The sequence below is a fragment of the Labrus bergylta genome, chromosome 20, assembly GCF_963930695.1.
Source record: "Labrus bergylta chromosome 20, fLabBer1.1, whole genome shotgun sequence".
Classification (NCBI taxonomy): Eukaryota; Metazoa; Chordata; class Actinopteri; order Labriformes; family Labridae; genus Labrus; species Labrus bergylta.
Genome location: NC_089214.1, coordinates 11,927,956 through 11,933,955, shown reverse-complemented (window position 1 = coordinate 11,933,955; position 6,000 = coordinate 11,927,956). Strand labels below are relative to the sequence as shown.

The following is a 6,000-nucleotide window of genomic DNA, read 5'->3' as shown; positions in this document are numbered from 1 at the left end:
ACAACTTTTATTGTATACAACATATCATTGTTGTTGGTCATTTCAAATTCATTTTACTTTACCCTCTGCATGTGCACTTTTAAAAAAGTTTAGTAGGATAATCCTCCTTTAAGTAAATTTAAACAATAACTTAACTTAAGCATTGGGCCTAGACTTCTTTTGTGTGTGCATAAAATTATATTGGAGACATACAACCATTAGAGGTGAAACATATTTTGTTGTGTCTAATTTATCCTCGAAATAGTTTAATCTCAAAAGAAGCTCATTTAACAACCTTCATGACTGTAGAGGTACTTATAGGTGGCGCTGTAGTTCATATCCAGAGAAATATAGAAAGATGAAATCTTTTATATTACAGGACCAAAATAACTCAGCATCCATAAGACTTGTAAGGGGGATTAGGGGGTTTATTAAATCAAATATTAAGAAACAATAAATAAAGTCTTGAAGTAACTGTTTTTAAACTACAATATCTGAAAGCTACAGTAAGATATAATAAAAATGTATGACACTGCAATAAGACCTGTTAACGATAACAGTGGACCACTTCAAAACAGAGGGTGTAAAGTTGATCTCGTGCCTCACACATTTGATACCGGTGGGCAGCGCGCGCGCACACGTGCATGCGCATCCAGTTTGTCAATTCACTGTAACCTTCCGATTCCGCAGCTCCGCAAAACTTTTCGGGTTCCAGGACGGACACTGAAACGCTTTCCATGCCCATGTAGCTGTTTGCGTTGGTGTTTATTTTCAGGAACACGTTTTCCTGCAGGCGTGGACAGAAAAAGCATCAGTCGCTGACGTGTTGGAAGACGTGAAATTTAATGGAGAGAGAGACTTGTTGCATGTGGTGACAGCGGTGATACGGTAAGGTTCGCACTAAAGACACGAGTGTACGTACATCAGGTCTACTTGTTTAATTCGTGTTCGTCCACCTACCTAGTGTAATGTTGCGTAAGTGCTGAAGTTTGACAGCGTGGTGTTGTGCCGTTTTTCAAAATGGGCGGAGACAGCAGTACATAGAGAGGGACTATAAATCATAGATCTAGTAGTAGCTGTGTCTGACGGATTGATACACCATGTATCCATCCGCAGTGATATATTAAAAATGGTTAGGATGAGAAATACATTGAACAAATAACAACTAAACTTGAACCCAAATAATACAATTGAGTTGATTATGTTTTTGTAAATTATTCTTAGTCTGTAAAGGTTCCTTAGATTATATTTAAAGATTAAAATGGAAGGGTCATTTTCTTGGGTGCTAGAGTGAATTAGGAGCACTTTACCTGAGCATACCTAACAGTGAACATAATCCTTTATTAAAGCAAGCCTATGAGTGCGCCTTCATTCTATTGCATATGTTGTCTCATATTTTCCTTCAGTAGCATATGGTAAGATTAACATGTTTCACTCCCCAAAATAGGTCAATGCAGGTAGTAGGAGTTGCATACAGAACATTTATCAAAATATCGTTTGCCTTAAGTTAACATCAGTTGTACCTGGGTTTTACTCTCATTCATTCTGCCCCGGGCTGCAGTCATTTTTCTGTCTAATTGCTTCCTCTTTCACTGTGCACCACACTTGACAGTGATGGATAACAGGTTAAAAATGGACATTTTCTCCTCAGTCGGTGTATGTTGGATTGAATCAAGCATGCATGGTGTTCTTCCCTCAGACCAAAAGACCTTGGAAAGATTGTGTTCCCCTCTGCTTTTCCCATTCCAATATAATACAGTTTGTTTTCATTTTCTCCTGACTTGGACTCATTTTCATGATGTATAGCTGAAGCACATCATCAAGACAGAAGTGTAGGTTATGTCAAAGTTATGCCATCATGATTACAGTCTAGGTTGCAGAAGGAGGCCATGTAGCAATGCAGCACTAAGAAACAGCGGCTCAACTGTTAATGCTGGTTGTTCTATATTAAGTGTGTTTTTTCTTACACAAAAAAAGTTTGTTATTAGTAGTGCTCCAGTGTCTACATGTCAAATCAAGAAGCTGCCGAATTGATGCACCTGATGCAGCTTTATTGTGAGGTCACTGCTCAGTTTTGGCTGAATTAAGTAGCAGATTTTTCGGGACATGATGCCCTGCAATCTTATTTACTTTCTGTTCACACATGCACCAAACAGAAGGAGGACTTTCTCTGTCCAGCGGGATTGGGCGGTGGGGAATCTCAGGAGGTAGGACATGACTTAAAAAAGGATGAAGATGAAATGGCAGACGAAGGAACAGAAAGTGACGCTATAATGACAGTTTCTGTCTATGTGTAATTGGACATATCCACATTATTGGCAAACAAGTGACAAAAACGATACCTGCCAGCAGAAAGAGCAGGAAGCAGCTTCAATTCTTGCACAAAAATCCCTCTGGTCGCTCACCAGTCACCCCACCAGTACTAATTGAGGTTGCTATGCAGATTATAGTCATAGGAGATTAATCATAGGATTTTTTTTCCCCCCATTGATAAATTGTTTAATAAAATGTCAGAAAACGCCCACCATATTTTAGCAAAGGCCAACATGGCATTTGCACAGTTTTTATGTTTAAAGACCAACATGACATTTTGGTTTTTTTATTGTTGAATGAAACATTATTTTCTTTTCAACCACTAACTGATTAATCAGCTTATAATTTTTGAATTACTACCTATATCGTTTTCTTCTCATATTGCAATGAAACTGTTATCTAACAAGGCCCCATTTTTCCTTTCCTGTACTTGGATTGCCCTGAAGAAATATCATCCATTTTATGAAAGAAGGGGAACATAGTCCAAATCTATAAGCTTATAAATGACACATTTAATGTGACTTACGGTTATTTCATTTGAAGGCTGTTTGTTTTTCTTAGGGTGATGTCACATCCTCTGAATGATATATTTTATAGAGGTTTTTATTTGCTTTTGGGAATGCCTTGTTTTGTTTTGACCCAGTTTTTTTTTTTTCTTTATGCTGCATTTCACATTTTCAATCTCTGACCTGAGCTGGAACAGCTGTGACCTTAAGAACCAAAGTCTGAATTCACTTGGCTTTTAAAAGTGTGGTAGCACAGCAGGAACACTGCAGTGTATCATGTCTGCAGCAATGAATAGAACAATTTTCATTCACACATGTACCAGATTCCCTTCAATACTGTACATGTGCTTCACGTTTTCTTTAAGACTTGACTTCAGAGGGAAGTTCTCCAGTCTGTTCTCCTCACTTTTGAAGTTACATGCTCCTCCAATTACTGGGGCCATGCAGTCTCCCCTATGGTGTCCTTGGACAGCTCTTCGAGTGCCTGAAAATGTTGCGGACCATTAATTCTGGATTGTCTTCATCTGTTTGCATAATTTTCCCTCCGTAACCATTTTTCTTCCCAATTTTCACAGTCTGTGCTTTAAGTTGTTTTTTTTTTATCTCTTTCAGAAACGCCCAAATATTCAACAGATTTCAATTTTATTATATTTTTTCCCCATACCACTGACAGTTGTTAAACTTTATCATCAGTCTGTTTTATGGTGCACAGCCTGTCAGCTGTGTATTGTACACAGCCTGTGTGTTTTACAGCCTGTGTGCTGATGTTGCCTATTGAAACTCCTCACCTGCCAGCAGATAGGTTTACAGATGTATTCAGCAATATTTTTTATTCTCTTTATAAAATTTCCAGAAATATATCAAACCGTAAACCAAGCGGAGCAGGTAATAAACAGAAACCAATTTTCTTTGCAAAGAAAAAAATAAGTTTTGTTTCCTTTACCTTATGCATTTAAGGTTTTTCAGTTAGACTAATTTGCTGTCAGGCAGGAGGTTGTTTTTGCAACTTAGGCAGACTCCAGAAATTAATTTATCCAAATAACCAAGTCCTCCTGGGCCATGGAGGTTGGGACACTGAATGGCCCTGGTAGGCAAAGCCGCCTTTTGAAGTCTGGAATGTTTTGGCTGACTTAGAGCAGGCGACTGGAGTGGAGGGATCATTTTCACTGACCCATGGGATTTTTAACCATTTTCATATACTGAGAAGAAAACAGACTGGGGAAAAATGCCAGAGCTGATTTGCATTGACTTTGCAATCAAAAACTGAGGAGAGAAAATGAAGTGAAACTGATTTGGTGGATCTTCATTTATTTATTTATTTTTTTAGAACAGAGAGTGTCACCTGTGTAGTCTGCATGATGTCATGCATGCTACAAATCATTTTTAAGAGGTTCAAATTCTTTCCATAAGGCTTGACTCTTATGCAGCCTGATCAGATAAATGTATAAATGCAATGTGAGTGTTAAATGGCGGGTCATTTGGACTGCGAGCAAAGTAAATATAAGGTCCATCCTAATCATACAAACACTTTGATTGTACGTTTCCATTGTATAAAACCTCTCATTAGTTGCTAACACTGTGAGGGCATAATTTGTTATATCCACTTAAAAAAGTCACTACTGCAGTTACATTAATGAAATCAATTCCTATTTATATATGGTATCCTCTCAAGGACTTTAATTACAACAAGTAAATGCTTTTATTAAACAAGCCCGAGGAAAGGGAAGTGCAGGAAACCAGGCGCTCTTGAGTAACGGGGCACTTGAGTTTCCAGCGTAATAAATAATTCACAGCTCTGTGTGATGAGCTGCTGAGGACAGAAATCCCTAATGACAGCTTTTTATAACCTATGACTCAGCTGGCCATTATGCTTCTGACATCCCAACACAGACCACATTCCCTCTGCATGCTCAGTGCTCACTCTGCTCTCACTGCTCTCACTCTTTCACATTGACAAAAAGGAGTTCTATTACAGAGTGCTATATGCAGTCACTGAATGAGGAAAATAGAACGGAAAGCATTTTTAAATGACTTTATTGATTGTAAAATGTAGTCTTGCCATACAGTCAATCTATGATGTAAAAGTGTTGCGGTTGTTCCTTCACAACATCTTTCCAAACATACAAACAAAATGTGTTTCAGTTGCGTACGCCGCACTGCATTGTTGACGTGTAAAATGTTGAAACTAGATCAGTTTGTGTCTGAAGCGTTTGAGGTTCAGTTTGGGAGTGAAATGTAAAGAGAAGTAACAATCCTATGCGCTCACTCTGTTGCTCTTGTCTATTTTGTTTGTCTATTTTTTAAGTCTTTGTACACCGAAATAACACTGAAAAAACTACAACTTCTAATACAGCTATTTTATTTAATGTGACCTTAATCTTTTACTTTTCTCAGTTCATGCCCATTCACAACTCTTTTTTACCAAACTCATTTAACAAGCGATCCCTCTGTAATTTATCTGATAAAGAATGAAAAATGCTAAACTTGATTTTTTGATGAACATTTTTGAAACATTCAATCCTCAGTATGTTTGTAATAATGCCCCTGTCTCTCTAAGTTTAACTGTAGTAATTAATTTGTCTCCTTTGTCAATTCCTTCATTAGGTCCGTGCAAGAGGGACTGGGCTAACCTTAATTCCTGCGGCTCCTGCTGCTGCTGTGTCCGTGTGAGGTAAGAGTCTGAATAATTGAGTTCCTCCGGTCTGCTTTAGGCCTGTGACTGATCAAGTGTTTCAGCGTTTGATTGGCATAATGGCACCATACCCCCCCAGGTGAGGTCAGTCCGAGCAACATCTGGGCTTATTACGCATTATGCAACTCCCAGAATGAAAGGCAATGCCTCATAAGGTATTGGTTGATATCATTATTGTTATCGTTTCAAACTCTGGATCTCACTTAGAATAGGTGGTTAATTTTAGATGCAAAATGTGATCCAATTACTCAGGCCCCTGCTTGTGGTTGTCCCCAGAGTTAGTGCAGGGAAATAAATCTGGTGGCCTTGATTAAGTACCTGACAATAGAGTTAGCACAGCACTAGTGGTTTATAGTAATACAGAGGACATGGACAATTAGGCCCACCAAGTAATTTACAGTACTACTTGCAGGTGGTGACCCTGTATGAGCTTGGGACCACCTCAGTAACAAATTAAATTGTATAAGCAAGCAGAGTAGCAGCTCTGTAGGACTTCCAAATAAAGCAGAG

At 38.4% G+C, this 6,000-nt stretch overlaps 1 protein-coding gene across 1 annotated transcript in view; it reads left to right on the top strand.

Annotated features, from left to right (window-relative positions):
* Positions 1-647: 647 nt before the first annotated feature.
* The window catches only part of eya1 (EYA transcriptional coactivator and phosphatase 1), a 62,302-nt gene continuing 56,949 nt past the window's right edge, over positions 648-6,000 (top strand). The window contains exons 1-2 of the mRNA XM_065948885.1: positions 648-867; positions 5,403-5,469. The gene's annotated coding sequence lies outside the window, so the exon portion shown is untranslated. The remainder of the gene's footprint in view (positions 868-5,402; positions 5,470-6,000) is intronic.